The following is a 20,379-nucleotide window of genomic DNA, read 5'->3' on the forward strand; positions in this document are numbered from 1 at the left end:
GCAGGCCTCAGGTTAGACTCCAGATAGCTGCTTGGTGAGGTACTCTTATCAATAGCCAGCGCAGGGAAGAGACAGAAGACCAAACTCCATAATCTCTGCTGTGCCTCCAAGTGATTCAGGCAAAACAACGCCATTACCCTCATTGAATCTGTCCTTCTCCCATGCTGTACAGAGAAGGACGTGGGGAGGGTGGCAAACAGAATGAGCCCAGACCCGCCCTCTACTCTGGGCTCTAGCCCTTGTCATAGCAGCTGTCAACAGCGTCTCAAGTTTCAGCTGCTTGACTGTGATGAATTTCTGGGTTGCTTTCCCACAGCAGCCCCCAGCACTTTTCTTACCCCAGGCTCTTCCCTCTGATAACTGCTTGCACTTACTTCTCTCAGACTCTCCACAGCTCCTTACCTCCTCCACTTCTCACCCAACCCCGAGCCACTAGAAGAGAAGCCTGTTTATAGCCAGTCTCAGCTGGTTGGCTCCAGCTGGCCTGCTTAACCTGACTCTCTTGATTCTACCAGCCTCCTAATTGCCCTGGGTGTTTTAATTGACCTCATTGCCCTGATTGCTTTTAACAGTTTCCTGCTGTTTCTGGATGAAATCGTCCTAGTTTATTCTGGGAACAGAGACTTATTCAACCTACGAAAGTTCACCTAATAATTTATTTTGTTAGTCTTTAAAGTGCTGCTTGACTGCTTTTTTGTTTTGATACTATATAGACTAGCACAGCTACCTCTCTGTTATTATTCAACCCAGGGTTAATATATCTCTCCCACTGTTACTCTTCTGTAGCCTTCTGGCCTGACCTTGTCACAAGTAGAAGGTGTGCACAGCTGCTGTAGGAGCTGTTCTTCTGTAGCTAAAGGGCTAGCTTTCCTCCATGGCCTATGCTAAAATTTGACATGGCTTACATCAGGTGGAACTAAATTTGCCAGATCATGGGAAGGACATGGGACAAGGCACCTACAAAATCCCCTCAACTGCAGTCTTGCAACAACCTAGAGCTAAATACAAGTGTGTATTTGTAAAACTATTGGGGTTGTACAGATTCACTAGGGAGTTGATTCAAAATCTACTGAATCACTGGGAGGCTTCCTACTCATTTCAAAAGGTTTGAAAACAGAAGCAGAAGACTGTGAATTTCATTAATAAACTTTCTAGATGGATACATTGAGGTATATTTCCCATTATGGGAATTCCACACATTCTTAAGCAAATGGTACCGACATAAGTTTCATGAAAGATATAATTATTTCATTCATAACACATCACACTTGGATACCATGAGTGAGAGTTAAGGGTTAAGGTGCTGTTATATAATTTTTTTTCTCCCTAACAGAGCTGGCCAAAAAATGTTATAAAAAAACAAAATTGAATTATCCTGCCAGCTCTACTGCCCATTCCAATCTACTTCATGGGTCAAAATAACATCTGGTTTAATCTAAGCACTCAGAATCACCATGATCACTTCCACTTTCGTACTGACTCCATTTCCCTTGCCTCCACACGGCTCACCTCAAACAAAGGTAGGGGAAGCTGCATCTTATTCAGTCATGTGCCAGAAGGAGTCTTTCCTGGCTCAGTATATTTTTTATGGCATCTTTATATTATTGCAATATAAAGCAGCCTTAATGTGCAGTAGAATCTCTCCCCTTTGAAACATTTTTTACAATGTTGTTAGGTTTCTTCCTGGAAAACATAATGCGTAGTTTACAAGCTATGAGAAATGCAACCCTTCACAGAAAGCAAAAGCACATTTTAAACAATGTGAATTTTATTTCATTTTGTAAATTTCCTGGCTGTACACTGTGAAAGATGCAAGCAAACTGCTCATTTCTAATGATCAGGTAAATGGCAGCTTTAAAAATGCACACAAAATCTTTTGGACAGAAAAAAATAGGCCTTTAAAAAGGAGATCTAGAGGCAATTCACAATCAACTTTAGAAACTCCAATTACTTCAAGTAGGCCCCAGAGACAGGGCAATGGATTTAACAAATTTAGTAAAGACAAAAGATCCTAATAGGAAAAAAAAACATTAAGTGTAATTATTTCATAATGAAGTTGATAGATACACAGAGCCCAATTAAATAAAAGCTTTGATACAACCTTGCAGAAGCAGCATATGGAATTTATATCTAATTGAAGCTGCTGTCCAAAACCTGGCATAATCTGGATTCATGCCTGAAGAACTGATATGGCTTTAGTGATAGATGATCTCCTGCTGCCAATGGACAGTGGGCAGATTTCCATTCTCATCCTCTTGGGCCTCTGCAATGAGACATAGTCTATCGTCACATACTCCTGTCTCACCTGAGAGAGATGGACAGAGTCCAAAGCAATGCACCAAAATGATTTATCCCTCCTGGAGGGATGTAGCCAATGAGTAATGGAAGACCCCTCATTTTTTCAATCCCATCAGGATCAGCTCTTTTGAGTACTGGTCAGACAACATAGACTTGAGTGCCGGCAGTTTGCAGATGATTTGCAGCATTACAGAACTTACCCTTCATCACATACCAAATCACTATCACCAAGATGGACGAGATCAGCTGATAAACAAAGAACAGCTGATTGAAGCTGGACTCAGACAAGACGGAGGTGATGCCAGTGGGCAGAGGGAAGCTTTTTCAAGGGTTTGTGCCACAATTCTGTCACCGTAGGTCAAAGACACATAACTTCAACTGACTGAGTCAGTCTTGGATTCCTCACTGATGCTGAGTTCTCATGTTATAGCATACACAGGCAACGCTTTGTGAGGTTTCACTTGGCTTGAGACTCTGCCTACCCTGACAAACAATGACCTAGTCTTAGTCATCCATGCCTTCATCACCTCTAGTCTGAACTGCAGCAATGCAATACACATGCACATTGCACTGTCAGCCCCAAGGAAATGCTACCTGATACTGAAGGCTGCAGCACATTTTCTCTGCAATGCAAGAACACATTAAACCAGTATTCCACTTCCTACACTGGCTTCCCATAGAATATCAAGTCATGTTCAAAATCTCAGTCCTTATGGTAAAGACACCAAATTGCACAGGCTCTGGATGTCTACAAGATCACCTAAGTGTCCAGTCAACAACTTCACTCCTCTGTCAAAGTTTTTCTGTAAGGTAAACAGAAGAGCTTTAAATATTAGCTGCACTGATAGTCCTCCAAATACTTTGCAACACTTTTCAGAGAATAATAATAATACAGAAGAATTAATTATATTTATTATGATTACATATAATTTGTGTTTTAGTAATGTCTAAAGGCCTGGGAGCCACACTGTGTGAGACAATGTAAAAAAATCCAAACAAATAATAAAATACAAAAGCAAAAGACATTTTTCATCCCCAAAGAACTTACACTACAAATATGAATGAAATGGCTCCGCAGGGTCAGACCAAAGGTCCATCTAGGGTCCATCTAGCCACCATCATGCCTTTTAACAATCGCCAATAGCACATGGTTCATGGAGAACGAACAGAACAGAACAATTGTTGAGTGATCCTTCCCATCTTCCAGTCCCAGCCTCTGATACCCAGCTGTTCAGCAATGCTGAGAACTTGGGGTTGCTTTCCTGATCCATGCTGGCTAACATACATTGATGGACCCATCTTCCAAGGGCTTATCTAATTATTTTGAACCCAAAACAAAAAAGCAGTCAAGTAGCACTTTAAAGACTAACAAAATAATTTATTAGGTGAGCTTTCGTGGGGCAGACCCACTTCTTCAGACCATAGCCAGACCAGAACAGACTCAATATTTAAGGCACAGAGAACCAAAAACAGTAATCAAGGTGGACAAATCAGAAAAAAAATTATCAAGGTGAGCAAACCAGTTATTCTTTTCATTTTCACAGCACCCCCAGCAAACAACTCCTATGGCTTGACTAAGCATTGTGCAAAGAATTCATTCCTTGGCTGGGTCTACACTTGCCCCCACACTTCAAAGGGGGCATGTTAATCAGGGTGACAGGAGATTACCAATGAAGTGCTGCGGTGAATACACAGCACTTCATTAGGCTAATTATCCCCCGTGGCAACTTCGAACCATCAAACTTCGAAGCACCAGCATGCCGTGTAGTCATGGCCACTTTGAAGTGCCTGCGCTACTTCAAAGTGCCTTTACTCCTCACAAGGAGTTACCAGAGCTCTTTTCTGACAATTTTTTTATTTGAAAGGGTGTAGAAAGCCACTAGGGAGCGCACTGTTCTAGATTTGATTTTTACAAATAGGGAGGTACTGGCTGACAATCTGAAAGCAGAAGGCAGTATGGGTGAAAGTGATCATGAAGTGATAGAGGTCATGATCCTAAGGAGTAGTAGATGGGTGAACAGCAAAATAAAGACAATGGATTTCAAGAAGGCAGCCTTTAGCAAACTTAGGGAGCACACCTTTTCAGTGCATAGCCCAGATATGAAGTATTTCAAGAGACCACACTGACTTATCCAGAGGATCTTGATGAAGATCATCTGACGAAGCAGGTCTTTGCCCAAGAAAGCTTATGCTCTAAAATATCTGTTAGTCTATAAGGTGTCACAGGACTTCTTGTTGTTTCAGAAGATCTTGAATGCTCTAAAAATAAAAAAGGAGTCCTATAAAAATGGAAATTAAGTCAAAGTACACTGGATAAATATAAACAAGTAAAAAGTATGTAGGGCCCATATCAGAAAGACTAAAGCACAAAACAAGCTCAATTTATATAGAGATACAAAGTGTAATGAAAAAACATTCCAAAAATATATTATAAACAAGAGGAAGCCCAAGGAAACTGTAAATCCATTTTTATAAACAGGTACAAAGAAGTTACATATCACTCCTGACAATCAGGTTGTCGCTCTCGGACGTACCTAAATACGACCCATTACCTTGTATTCAGTGGTATAATCAAAACATCAATCATGCTATCCTCTGAGACCCTATCCTGAATCTGGGACAGCGTGGCCCTGTTATCTGTGAGGAGTATATTGAAGTCTCCTCATGGGGCATTTTGTTACCATCATTCTGGAATGTGGTTAAGGCCTGTGCCTTGTACTTCTTAAGTATGAGTGTTTCTGCAAAATCAGTCCTGTTCTTGCCAAGTTCTGTTAGAAGGGCCTGCCTCTTGCTCATAGCATTCTCTGCTCCAGCAACCCACAGATGTTACTGGACCAGGGACTCCGGGTTGGGAGGCTAGTAGGGGGAGGGCCAGATGGAACATAGTGATAGGGGAGCGTAGCCACCCTGGGCAGGAGAGCCCGGCAGAACAGGTGTCTCTGGCCAGAAGCAGCAGCTGGCCAGCAACCTGGCTGGGGCTAAATACAATGCCCATGGGGTTGGGCACATCATGTCTGGCAGCGGGGCCAGGTTTGGAACCTGACTCTTCAGCCACAACTAGAAATCCAAGCATGGCCAGGCAGTGTCAGCCCAGCAGGATTTAAGATCTGGGCAGCAGTTAAGGGCCCTGGTGCTGGAGGTATGGATGGGGGCAAAAGCAAAGCCAGCAGCAGGGAGGGGAAGCAGACTAGGTGGCCCAAGGCAGAAGGCCTCCTTTCATTTGGCAAATTCCCTCGTTCCGGAACAGTCATGTTCTGAGGGTGCCAAACAAGGGAGGTGCAACTTGTATTAATCTTGACCATTTTTACCTTAATATCAGGTGTCAGACCAAACAATTACTGCTATTTTGTTTATACTTGGAGGCCCGTGTCTAGATTTCCGAAACTTGTCAGTAAAAGATTTGCAAACTGCGCAATGCATTTGAGTATCTTTTGCCAACAGTTATGTTGGGAAAGGCTTTTCTGACATTTGGCCCATCCACACAGAGCCAAATGTTGGAAAAACCCCTATGTTGAGGCATCTCTTTTTCCTCATGGAATGAGGTGTACAGGGATGTCAACAATGCTCCCAATCATCAGATCTCTTCTGAGAGATCTGTAGTCTGGATGCACACTCTGTCGACAAAACTTCTGTCACCAAAGCTGTCAGCAGAAGCCTGAAGTCTAGACATAGCCAGAACGTAGTTTCAGAGTTAAACTTTACAACTTTATTGCCTTGCAAAACCTCATTCACATTTATGGTGTTATATAATTAGATGATTAAACACAAATAAACCTGTAGGCCATTATATATACGTCTCTCTCCACCCAGGGGGTTACAAACAAAATAAGATTTACAACTGTTTTAGGCTATAAATAAAAACAAGCAAGCAAACAAACAAAAATAAATCCAAGAAGGTAAGTGGAGTCAGAGAAGGAAAATGTTAAAGGCTTAAATGTTTTTAGTGACCTGTGGGAATGCTGTTTATTGTCTTCATAAATACACGTCATACTAAAATAATAACTAGTACACAAAATTTCCAGCAATGTAATGTATCTGTTTTACAGATTGGAAAATGGGATACACGGAGGTAAAATGATCTGGTATGGACAACGAGGGAGTCAAAGAGCAGGAAACAGAACTCTCATTTGTCGGGATCCCAGAGCCACGCTTACTGCCTTCAACTATGCTATCTCTCTTGGTGCATGGAATGCAAGGCCTTTCTAGTGAACAGCATATAAAATAAAAAAATCCTTCCTGGTGGGGACCGTTGTCTGGCAAAACAACATAGTTAATTGCTTGAGTATTTGTAGAAATAGCTTCACATTTATGATGTTGATAGCCAGGCAACAAACCTTGCTCTGACCTACCACACCCTTAAGCACTTGCAAATGAGGAGGAAAAACCTTGTTTGTTCACAGTTTTGGAAATGATGAAATGTGTCATTCTCAACTTGCTGTCAGAAAAGGTCAAGTCAGTATTGAATAGTTTGGTACTTAGCTCTTGGCCTCCTGTAAACCATCATTATTTTGAAAAGAAGAAAAAAAAAGATTAACCACCCCTTATGCTGTGTTCAGCTGAAAAAGAAAGCTAGGAATGAAAAGAATAAAGTTCACTTTTAAAATATTTCTTGGAAACAGGAAATATGATTCAAAGTGACACTTCTAATATGTTTCCATTTTATTTTGAGCTCTCTCCTCAGGCTCTGATAAAATAAATAAGATTATTGGAGAGAAAGGAAACTAGAAAAACTAATAAACAAGAGGGGAATGATAATGAGAAAGTCCTCATAAATCACGCAGAAAAATACAGAGATTAGCAAGGCAACAGGTACATTTTCAATGCTGAGTCATAAATAGTTGCATCCTTTTGGTTTCATTTGATACTATGTTTGTCTAATAAACATCCAGATGCTGGTATCTGCATTATGAGACAGGCAGAGAGATGGAAAGTAAGGCTCTGTGAAAACCATGTGGCCGGCAAATCCAGCGAAGCACAGAATTTCCATGGTTGCAGGACCATGGATGAGCATCTTTTCCATGTTGCCTAAGTTAGCTCAGTGGTTGTCAAGTGAATAAAACTGTTCATTAAGCAGATTTCTTAAGAGAATGGAAATCCTTATTACCAGGAGAGAGACTCTTGGTCACAAGTCTCTGAGAGGGCTCTGACTTTAGAGAGTCAAAGTTAAGTGAATATGCAAAAGAATAATAAAGTGGATTAATTCCCCAATGTAAAAGGTGTGTTCAGCACAATAAAAAACTAAACCCTCCAGGAATGGGAAACAGATAGCTACATTACTCAAACAGCCAGTCTTTTAATTTCTGTATGTTTATTACTTCCATACCTGGTCAAAATGGTTTACTGTCCAATCTCCATATTTTATTATTTTGTCTCACACATCTTTCACTAATACGACTGACCATAATTCCACGCCATCATTCTAACAATAAAATAAGTCTGTTAATATGATTTTTCCATCAGCCATGTAATAACCATTGTCATTGGATAACAAATGACCTGTCACATAAGCGGAAGCAAAACCTATCCTCTGTTTATAACTAAATTTTTAGGTATGCTTAATGATGCCTTATGATCTGTCTGTTACACCAATTGACCCATATTAACTTCACATCTTCAATGAAAATTAACTTCATGACATACCTCATTGCTAGAGATTTCTATGGTGTGTGTAGGTGACAATGTAGGCTGGTGATGATGGATCAGCTTGATAAAGATAAGTTTTAATGATTGTAACATAATAAATATACAGAGATTCACAGTGTTGCCTGTGTATGGTGAATTCCAGGTGCTGAAGTCAATGGAAAGATTTCCTCTAATTTAACTGGGATCAGGTATTTCCAGATTAGTGTTATATAATATAAATGAAAAGAAGTTAAGTTTGCAGGTGTCTGGTAAAGCTTTAGCAGAGCTGGATTCTGAAATATTTCCACACTTAAAACATAACAGTTAGATCCTAGGCTGATCAGTTTTGCAGTCAGGGTTTCAATCTGCAGCTGTTATGCCATATGTTAAGTCTCCCAAATATTTCTACCAGAAAAACAAGAGACTGCAAATCAATTATTTCTAATGCTTATAAGTACATTTTTAATTTTTTGAGGAAAAATTCTTTATGAGCTATTGTGCTAGATTGGCACTAAATAAAAACTGTAGTTTCAAACAAACCCAGACATCCTCGTATGCTGCAGCTGGTCAGTTACATAACCACTGCCCTTTTAATGTTACTGCAGTGATGTTGGAATTATTTAATAATTTCTTAATTGCCAGTTTTGGGCCTACAGTCTGCACCTCTTGGTTAATTTGGTGTTCAACACTTTGGCTGCATCTACACTTGCATTCCTTTTTTGAAGGAGGTATGTCAATGAAGGAAATCAAAAATGTAAATGAGGAGCAGATTTGCATATCTGTTACCTAGTTTGCATATTCTTATTTCAAAATAGCTTTTTCGAAAGAAGAAAACCAGTGTAGACACTGCTCTTTCGAAAGTAAACCCCATCTTTGAAAGAGCCCGTCTTCCCATAAAAAAGGGAAGGAGGATTCTTTTGAAGATGGGTTTACTTTTGAAACAGCAGTGTCTACACTGGTTTTCTTCTTTCAAAAGAAGCTATTTTGAAATAAGAATATGCAAATTAGGCACCAGACACGCAAATCTACACCTCATTTACATTTTCAATTTCCCTCATTTGCATACCTCTTTCCAAAGAGGAATGCGAGTGTAGACACAGCTTAAGTTAAAAGGTAAATGGAGACAGAGAGAATGTTCAGACTATCTTCTCTATCCCCTTGACTGTGTCTACACTAGCACAAATCTTCAAAATGGCCATGCAAATGGCCATTTCAAAGATTATTGAAGTGCTGAAATGCATATTCAGCGCCTCAGGAGCATGCTGCTGGCTGCAGCTCTTCAAAATTGCTGCGTTTCACTGCCATGTGGCTCGTCCAGACAGCGGTCTTTTTCAAAAGGACCCCAGCAACTTTGAAATCCTATCTGTTGATAGGAATAAGGGGATTTCAAAGTTCAGGGGTCCTTTCGAAAAGGACCCCCATCTGGATGAGCTGCGCAGCAGCAAAATGTGGCAATTTTGAAGAGCTATGGCTGCCGGCATGCTAATGAAGCAGTGAATATGCATTTCAGCGTCTCTTTAGTAATCTTCAAAATGGCCATTTGTATGGCCATTTCGAAGATTTGTGCTAGTGTAGACATAGCCCATGTGACTTCAGGGCCATAGGACATCTATCAGTTTCTGTTATTTTTTTCAATCTTGTGCTGGTCTGTTCAGGCTTTTGGGTGTCACACTGACAAATTCCCCTCTCCCTCCTCACCTGACTCTCAGTGCAATTCATGGTTGTTTTCCAAATATTTTCAGCTTTATGACCATTTTTTTGCTGCTTTTGATATTCATTACTTTGCATCCAGCATGGTGTCACCACCATAACACATTGTATTCACTAAACAGGTAAAATGACTTACATGTAGTCTACCTTCATCCACATTAATGGTTATTTTCAAGGTACCCTACCTGCACAGGGAAGCTGTGCAAGGAAGCTGGCCTCTTCAAATTAACCTCAAAAAGATGAACACCCCAAAATGACTGGACTTCTTTTGGCTCCTTTGAAAATTTGACTCAGAGAAATGAAGTGACTTACCCAGCGTCATATAGGATGTGTGGAGTTAACCAGCAGTTCAAGGTCATTTCAACTCCCACCCAGTGCCTTTGTGCAGCTCAAGAATGATTGTGTAGTTCAGTGTAACCATTCCAGTTTTGAGCATGTGGTATTTCACTTTCTTTTGAATCAGTCCTACTTATGCTTTCCTGAGCATGGAGCAGGTGAGAACTGTAACCTACCACACTACATAAGCAGCAGACAGCAGTTACATCAGCCCTTGACTAGAATGGCCTGTATACTAACTGTGTGTTTGGGAACATGTGGCTGCTTAAAAGGGAGTAGCAAGGAAATGTGATAGGGTGGGAGTGAAGAAAGAGGAATAAGGTAAGGTCATGCAGTTTTCTTCCACAGGGCCTAATAGAAACTCCCCACATTCCCATCAATTCTGCACTTTTCAACTGTACTTTAATATGTGAAGAGCTTTCATTTGGATTCGCAATACAACTATGGAGCATTAAATGTTCTTAGCCTCTTCAAGCACTTTGGAAAGAGTTTCAAATCACTAAAGTGCGGGAAAGGGCATTAATACTACTCCAATTTCTGTTTTGGGGTATGCTCTGTATTTTTTTCTAGATTCAACAGCCTTCTGCATAAAATAGAACTCTCAATATTTTTGCAGGCTGTGAAATAAATATTCTCACTGCAGGTTGCAATCCTTTCTTTTCAGACTTTCATTTCACAGCCTTGTCAAAGCAATGCAAGCTTTAACTCATCAGTGGCATTTACTAGTGGCTATGGAAACCTTTTGCCTCTCATACACACACCTCTCCGCAGGCTTTGAGATAGATGATCTGAAGTACTGCTGACCTGCTTACAAAAGCTATCTAAGAGAGAATGATGCAGTACAATTATGGCTTAAATCATGCCCCTTGAAAAAGACATGCAGTGGTGACAGGTAGGTGCTTTTTTTACATTCAAGTGCTTGATCAAAAATCCACTGAAGTCAATGGACGTACTCCTGTTGGCTTGGGCAGGCTTTGGATATGGCCTTAAGAGTCCTTAGCTGTGTCTACACATGCACGCTACTTCGAAGTAGCGGCCCTAACTTCGAAATAGCGCCCGTCGCGGCTACACGCGTCGGGCGCTATTTCGAAGTTAACTTCGACATTAGGCGGCGAGACGTTGAAGTCCCTAACCTCATGAGGGGATCGGAATAGCGCCCTACTTCGACGTTCAACGTCGAAGTAGGGACCGTGTAGACGATCCGCGTCCCGCAACATCGAAATTGTGGGGTCCTCCATGGCAGCCATCAGCTGGGGGGTTGAGAGACGCTGTCTCTCCAGCCCATGCGGGGCTCTATGGTCACCGTGTGCAGCAGCCCTTAGCCCAGGGCTTCTGGCTGCTGCTGCTGCAGCGGGGGATTCATGCTGCATGCACAGGGTCTGCAACTCGTTGTCGGCTCTGTGTATCTTGTGCTGTTTAGTGCAAGTGTGTCTGGGAGGGGCCCTTTAAGGGAGCGGCTGGCTGTTGAGTCCACCCTGTGACCCTGACTGCAGCTGTGCCTGGCACCCTTATTTCGATGTGTGCTACTTTGGCGTGTAGACGTTCCCTCGCTGCGCCTATTTCGATGTGGTGCTGCGCAACGTCGATGTTGAACATCGATGTTGCCAGCCCTGGAGGACGTCTAGACGTTATTCATCGAAATAGTCGCCACATCGAAATAGGCTACTTCGATGTAGGCTTCACGTGTAGACGTAGCCCTGATGACCTGAAAATTTCACAGGGATCAATACTGTAGACTCTGCTCTTCAATAGCTGAGCTCAAGAGATGCTTTGAGCTGAAACAGGCTGTGTTAGCAACAATGCACTTTTGTAGAATGCTGCTGAGGGCAAATACAGTGTCTTTGTGCGGGTATATGTATATGAAAGGTCACCATACAGCAGGAATACCCACAGTGATGATGATGATAAAAACATACATGTTTAGATTTTTTTCTCAGAAAATGCAACCATCGCCATTACTAGAATATTAAAATGCTACAAGAGATTAGCACATGGATGAAGAAAAACTAACTCAAACTGAACCCAGGTGTGACTGAGCTGAGGCAGGTGGGAATGTTTTAAGAAGCTGTCCAAGATATTGACTTCCCCCTTCAAGAAAGCCATCTTCACTTTAATTGACAATGTAAAAGCCTGGAAGTTTTAGTAGGCCCGTCACTAGGCAGCAACAATGTCAGCCATTCCTTTCTACTATCTCCAGCTCCCCAGGACACTGTGCCCTTCTGCTCAGATTTCTCTATAGTAATCTGTGCATGTGCTCTTCACCTCCAGGTTTAGGAGGAAGAGGAGGTTTATCTACTGTATTTTGCTGTTCAGAGAACTGAAGGTACATACAACTTAGTAATTGTAACTGGTACAGAATGCTGCAGTCCATTTGCATAGAAAGGAAAAACACTAAGGACAGTATCCTGCTGTCTCTCTATTTGTTCTGGTGCTGATTTAAGCCTTGATTAATCTTTAAGGCCCTCAATAGGTTGGGGTTTGGTTACATCTGAGCTTGCCCCTCCATTGACAATCCTCCAACCTTATTCTGGGAAGAGACTGCTAATAGCATTCAGTGTGAAGTTCTCAAAACCCAGAGATGAGAGCCTCTTGACAATGAAACAAAAAAGCAGTCGTTTAACACTTTAAAGACTAACAAAATAATTTATTAAGTGATGAGCTTTCCTGGGGCAGACCCACTTCTTCAGATGATTTGAAGAAGTGGGTCTGTCCAACAAAAGCTCATCACCTAATAAATTATTCTGTTAGTCTTTAAATTGCCACAACTGTTTTCTTTTGTTTTGTGAAGATACAGACTAATACCGCTACCTCTTGGTGACTCTTAACAATGAAACAACTTCCTAGAGAAAACAAAGGCGGAGTCCAATAGCTCACCACTTTCTGAGGTCTTGCATTGTGCTATTTTTGCACATCCCTTTTTGCAATAACCAAAAGGTACCACAATAAAAATAATACTGTACCTAAAACAGTAAACAAAGGCTTCGCTCCCGGGAAAGCTGGAGAAGGACAAAGTTCATTGTGGATAACTACAAGATTCTTACTCTAGCTGGTGAATAGAAATCATGGAGTTATATACCCTTATCATAACTTACAGATTGCCAGAATGCTGCTATATGACACAAAGTGTGCAATCTAGCCTATGATCTCCTTTATTTTCATTCCATTCACATCTGGAGGAAGGAGGAAAGGAAAAGACACCCATTCTCAGAATACATAAGCAAAAAATCTGGACCCTCGGTGAAAATGTCTCACAGGCTGTGAAGGAAACATGAATTATATATAATTCCCTATTAAAGCTTCTGCTGGACATGAACCTTTATTTCACTTTTATTTCTTTCACTTTTCAGACTAGCTAAGGAGGTGGTACACGACTCTGCACCCAATACTACATTTTTTTATGCAGGTAAAATATGCATTGATTACCAATGGAATTCTGCCTTAAGAATTTATGTGCTTTAGCGAGAGAAGAGGCTGTGTGTGTCACTCTGGCTCCACACCAAGCTATTTTTACTTGCCTCCTTGAAGGAGTTTTAGTAGGGTAACATATTTTTCCTACATTGGCCTGAGGTGAATGTCAGCGTCACTGATGCTTTTTTGCTGAGAAGTAAAAGAAGACAATTTTAATACATATGACTTCATCAGAGTGAAAAATTCTGCAATTTAAAGCTACTCATTGTACAGAACATAGAGCAAACCATTCTTGCAATCATTGAACCTGATCAATAAAATGACACCCCCCCCCATTAAATGTAAAGGGCTTTGCATCTGACCAGTAGGCCTCCACTTCTGCAAATGGAGCTGTAAATCTCTGTACTTGTATGTAGATCAACTCTGTAAGGCTCTGAAAAAGCAAAAGGGGCCATATGTGAAAAAACAATTGCTAAGTGTGTACTATTGTTTCCTAGAATAAAAAATCTAACTCATTAGATACGAATCCAATCAAAGTGATACAGCATTTCAGGACAGCCACAAAATGGAGAAGTGCCAACTTTGTGGAGCAACAAATACACTTGGCAACAAAAAACCTGGCTGCTAAGCCCTCTTTCTGAAAGAGGCAGCATGCTCAGTCCAGCAGGAAACCACCACCAAGCTTTCATTGCTGTCTAGGCTCCTGGTACAGCACAACATGACAACACTTAAACAGAGCTGCCATCTTGCTCCTTTGCTTGTCCTTTCTTAATGCCCAGCTGTGCCTCATTAGCTTATCTAGTTGTCTACAGACGCAAGTGCTCCTTTGTACCCTTGCAAACAAACTACATACTTTCTTTCTACTCTAACTACACCCAGTGCTGGCTTCCACAGGGTTCAGTTAGTAACAGCTAACCTCACCCCATCACAGGAATTTGTAATTTAGCTGATGGGCTGGGCTACATTAATTCAGGGTGTTGAGTCTGTGTTGCAGGGGTTTTCCATGCTCTGGACCTTACTACAACATGAGTAGAGAATTAGGTATCACTTGCATACAGGTCAAGATTTTGAAATGCACAGGCACTTTTTCCACTTACTTGACTTGCATTTACTACAACAACAACACACAATGCATGTATGTAAGCAACAAATATGCAGATGCACACATATCCCTAACTTTTTTATGCATGTTAGGCAATGAGGGCTGTAAACCCCACTAAATGTATTTCAGTATCTCTTCTAATATCACAGCTGATGACAAGTGTCCCAACTGAGCTGCCATGGGCACAAAGAGCCACACTAGTGGATCACAGAACAGGATCAAGGCCTATGGTAGGAAAAGAGTTTTCCCTTTATAACCAGATTCTTCCTCCACCCAATTCATGCCACTACAGTTTGTGAAACTGTGAATACTGCTTTTATCTCAGAGGAGTCTGATGTCCTAGGCTACGTCTACACGTGCAGCCAACATCGAAATAGCTTATTTCGATGTTGCGACATCGAAATAGTCTATTTCGATGAATAACGTCTACACGTCCTCCAGGGCCAGCAACGTCGATGTTCAACTTCGACGTTGCTCAGCCCAACATCGAAATAGGCGCTGCGAGGGAACGTCTACACATCAAAGTAGCACACATCGAAATAGGGATGCCAGGCACAGCTGCAGACAGGGTCACAGGGCGGACTCAACAGCAAGCCGCTCCCTTAAAGGGCCCCTCCCAGACACAGTTGCACTAAACAACACAAGATACACAGAGCTGACAACTGGTTGCAGACCCTGTGCCTGCAGCATAGATCCCCAGCTGCCGCAGCAGCAGCCAGAAGCCCTGGGCTAAGGGCTGCTGCCCACGGTGACCATAGAGCCCCGCAGGGGCTGGAGAGAGAGCATCTCTCAACCCCCCAGCTGATGGCCGCCATGGAGGACCCAGCAATTTCGACGTTGCGGGACGCGGATCGTCTACACGGTCCCTACTTCGACGTTGAACGTCGAAGTAGGGCGCTATTCCTATCTCCTCACGAGGTTAGCGACTTCGACGTCTCGCCGCCTAACGTCGAAGTTGGTGCCGCTACTTCGAAGTAGCGTGCACGTGTAGACGCAGCTCTAGAGAGTGGGTTTAGCATCAGAGTGCAACTCCTGAGGTCTTAGCACAATATAACTTAACATTACATCAACATTATTAAACTAGAAGGTCCAATAGAATTGTGAGTAGAAGGCATAAGGTTATGGTAATATTGGAAAAGAAATAGGGCAAATATGTGGGAATACAAATTGCTATACTCACATGGAAAAAGTAGAAGAAACGTAAAATTATTTTTCTAGAAAGCTGCTACACTGCAGTGTAACTCTAGCACACATAAAAATAGACGTATCAGAGGGGTAGCCGTCTGAGTCTGAATCTGTAACAGCAACGCAGGGTCCTGTGGCACCTTATAGACTAACAGAAAAGTTTTGAGCGTGAGCTTTTGTGAGCACAGACTCACTTCATCAGATGCTGGTCTTGGAAATCTTGGATCCAAGATTTCCAAGACCAGCATCTGATGAAGTGAGTCTGTGCTCACAAAAGCTCACGCTCAAAACATTTCTGTTAGTCTATAAGGTGCCACAGGACCCTGCGTTGCTGTTACAAAAATAGAACAAATTTCAAGCTATTATCTAATGAAGAGATACCGCTCAACCCACCTTGTTCCTGGCTGGCTCTCTACAACCTTCATACTGTGGCCCCAGATCACATGGCTTCCTTCAAAGTCTATAGACCTACAGTTTAAAGGGATAGTTATAATTCTGACACAATTTTCAGTATACCACACAAATGTATAACCAAGTATGTAAATAATTTCAGACAACCAACATAAATACAAATGTGGCCTGTAATCACATGATCAGAAAAACTAAAGAAACGTTTGAAAAGCCATGACCCAAAAATAGCATTTAAACAAAAGAATGTTCTCTGTAATACTTTTCCAGTTTGAAGTAGAGGGGTAGCAGTTTCAAGTGGGTCACTAAAAAAAGAGGCCAGCTCTCCCCCCTCCCTATTAAAAGAAAACAAAACATGCTATTCACACCATTGCAGTCTGGAAACTCACTAAGCTGCTGGTACACTTTCATATCTGTAGCAAATGTTATGTTCTGAGTGCAGGCCTTGGAGCTTTGCATGCCTGCATTCTAATCCTGGCAGTGACTTCCTTTATGCAGTTGGACAAGACACTTAATATACATTGTTTCAGTTTTCCCCGTTGTGAAATGGGAATAATAAATAGAGCACCCACTTTGCAAATTGCCTAGGGATTGCATAAGATTGGAAAAGCACTCTGAGGAACTCCAAAATGCCATTTCAGCATTGAGAACACCATTTAGCCATTAAGCCCAGTTCTCCAAAGCTCATCTTATGGCAGAGTTTTATTTATTTTGCATAAAGTTTATCACTGCAGTGCTGAATTTCCAGACTTTTTTAGGACAAAGTCAGACTCATGCTGAATTTGAAGCAGGCTGGTGTTCCTGAGCAGGTTTAACTGAAATGCACCTATGCCACCATTCCAGAAGAGTTTGTACAGAGAAACATTCCATTTGTCATGTCAGATTGATATAGCAAGGTGCTGAATATGGTGTTTTGTGTTAACTGTATTAGTATCATGCGATGATCTCTCCTCACCTCTCTGAGCTGAGCAAGTGCATTTATCAGTGCTGCAGTAAGATCTGTAAAACAAATTGTAAGTAACTCTTGTATTGCACCTATTGATAGCTTACATGATATTGCTGCCAAACAAACCTCACAAGCTGCCATAGCAGCTGGAGACACTTCTGTTTAGTATAATATAAGTATGATTCTGAACAGCTTTTACAGTTATGACTAATTCAGTCTAGATTCATTGTATATTAAAGCACTGGGATAGCCAGTAGTATAGCTATTAAATGAATGAAATGGCTGTGAGATTGGCAAATTTTTCCCTCAAAATGCATTTAAAAATATAATTTTAGCTACATAGGTCTCCTGTCAGAAATAAAGCCAATAATGTGTTACAGTCAAACAGGATTGCTTTGGTATTCTTGCAAGAAGAACCTCAGCAAAACAAGACACCATCATGTTTATTTTGATGAATTTTGAATGCACCCATTGTTACTTCTCAGGGCTTTTCTATAACGACTAAAGAATTCAAAATGTAGTTGATTTCAGCTAACTTGACAAAAGACCTAACCCCAGAATTAAATAACATCATAGAATTCTAGGGCACAAAGGGACCTCAGGAAGTCATCAAGTCTAGCCCCCTGTTGTCTAAAGCAGGATTAAACCTAACTAAGTCATCCCAGCCAGGACTTTGCCAAACTGGGAATTAAAAATCTCCAGAGATGGAGATTGCACCCTATCTCTAGGTAACACATTCCAGTCTTTCACCACCCTCTTAGTGAAATATTTTTTTCTACTGTCCAACCTACACCTCCCGCTCTGTAACTTGAGACCTTTACTCCTTGTTCTGCCATCTGCGGTACTAAGAACAGCCTCTCTACATCCTCTGTAGAGCCCCCCTTCAGGAACAGTCTCAGAGCTGTTGCTGTGTTAGTCTTCATCTTCACAAAACAAAAAAGAAAAAAAGTAGTCCTGTAACACTTTAAAGACTAACAATATAATTGAGTAGGTGATGAGGTTTTGTGGGGCAGACCTACTTCTTCAGATCTGGAAAATCCCTTTAGGAAGTTGAAGGGTGCTATCAAGTTGGCCCTCACTCTTCTTTTCTGCAAACTAAATAAACCCACATCCCTCAGGCTCTCCTTGTAGGTCATGTGCGTCCTAAAAAAAAAAATTACGAAGAAGGGTGCTGTGGAAAGCAGGGCTTTCTTTTGAAGGGAACCTGTCTACCTGGCTATTTTGCATTTTGAAACCAGCACATTTGATGTGGCAAGTGGCTGTCATTATGCAAATGAGGTGCTGAATATACACATCACCATCTTCAATAAACTGTATTTACATGCCCCTTCTGAAAGGGAGGGGCAATGTAGATGCAGCCTGGTAGAGTAGACTGATTCTTCTCTCTGTAAATGGCCTCAGTACCACTAGATTGTACAGCACACCACACCCAGAAGGCATGGGGGTTACATACCTCCTCTAGTCAAGGAAGCGTGTCCTGCACATTTGAGACTTCCCAGCTGAAACGTGGAACAATACTTGTAAACCTAACTGTGTTGTTAGCAGGTGGGATTGAACCTGGGCCCTTAAAGGCTAGACTCATAAGCCTCTAATCACATGAGCTAAAAACCAGCTGGCTCTTAGCTAAGGCTGTAGAGCAGCCTTAATTTGCCATTTCTCAGTGGGCTCAGTGCCTGCGGATTATTCTGTCATGTCAGGCCTGCCCTGTCCTGTGCCTATAGTTTACCAAGGCCAAAGGGACCTGAGAGAGACAACCTCAAGTGAATGAAGCTGGGTGCAGCCCTGACTCAAATAAAGTAAATAAATATCTCAATGGTCCAGGGCTGTTTCTTGTTTCTTATGAAAATCAAGGCACTATATTTCAAACATGAGTGCACATACAGACAGCACCACCAAACTTAAACAGGGAGAGGCAGGTTTCCTTTCTAAATCATAACCAACAAGTAGTAGGAAGGATGCGTGATAATTACAATCAAGGAATAAAATCATATTCCCTGTGTCATTTCATATGAACAATTTTCAGCCTGCAATAAATCATGTGAAATGTCTTTATTTATGATCCATTTTTATTCTCCCTGGGCCTGAACTGGGAGATTATTTCATTCTGTGATGCAAAGATAATTTGCAACACAACACATAATCCTTTTTCACATCATGCCAGCATTCCCAACCTGCACCTCATATTTAAACACCCACTCATGCTACCCCATCTTGACGATGTCTCCCCCACCTCTGCCCACCAGTGAAACACCAAGACCCTGAAATCTGTGCCTTGAAAATTTGAACAAGAACATGTTCTTTGTCAGCATGACTCATTCAAGTGTGTTAGCCTCATCAGTAGGCGAGGCAGGTGCCCAGCTACCCATGCTGGCTGTGGCATATACATTTTTATATAACACTATGTTATTTATATATAAAAAGGCTTGCCTTGAAAAGAGGGCATTCATTATTGTTGAGCATTAGTAAGAGTCTCCTGTACTTACAAGTGCCTTGTTTATTTTAGGCTTAGTGTATGGTTTTCTCTTTTTAATTTTGTCATGAATTATGCTTACATAGAAAAAATAAACCCTCTTTGGGACCCTTTTCCCTGAATGCAGTGAATATTCCAAAATGTCACTGGCAGAGCCTCTTATGATGTAGCAGATGACAGTTTGCATACTTTAATCAACTAGGAAGTTTTAATTATACTGCTGAAGGCATCCCATTAACATATATTTTCTTTAATAAGGACTTGGCATGGGAAATAAAAAGGTAGCATCTGTAGCCCATAAGAAAGGAAGCGGAGGGCACTTCTGGGCACCTTAAACACTGACAAACATAAAAACGATTTCTATGAAACAAGGATGTAACTTATTTTCATAAACAGCAAATAGAAAGTAACAGGCCTGCTCATGTTAATTATAATCCATTTGGACATTAACTACTCTAACTATAGTAGTAACTTTAAATGCAGTTCTCCTCCCTACCCATTTCCCCTTCTCTTGCTTGCTAGCAGACAGTACTGGGAGTAGGTGGCCCCATGCAGTTGGGAACAATGCACCTGAACAAATACAGCCGTATGAACAGCATGCTTGCTTGGCCTTTTTAAGCTCACCTTGAACAATGACTAGGCAGGGGATTTTAGTATGGGAACTGGAGCATCAAATACGAGGCCTCCTCAGATGCTTGCTTTTGGAAAGAAAGAGAACACTGCAAAATGATTTCACTTTGCAGCTCCCCTTGGTCTTTGAAACAGATTCAGAAAAAGAGCAGAAGGGCTTGTCTGCCATCTGATTCAAACAGAGATCTTTGCCCCAATTAAAGGGGCAAATTTCTGAAAGAAATGTAATTTAGATTTAAATATAATCCTGGTGGCCTCAATTCA

This window comes from Carettochelys insculpta, chromosome 15 (genome assembly GCF_033958435.1).
Source record: "Carettochelys insculpta isolate YL-2023 chromosome 15, ASM3395843v1, whole genome shotgun sequence".
In the NCBI taxonomy this organism is placed as follows: Eukaryota; Metazoa; Chordata; order Testudines; family Carettochelyidae; genus Carettochelys; species Carettochelys insculpta.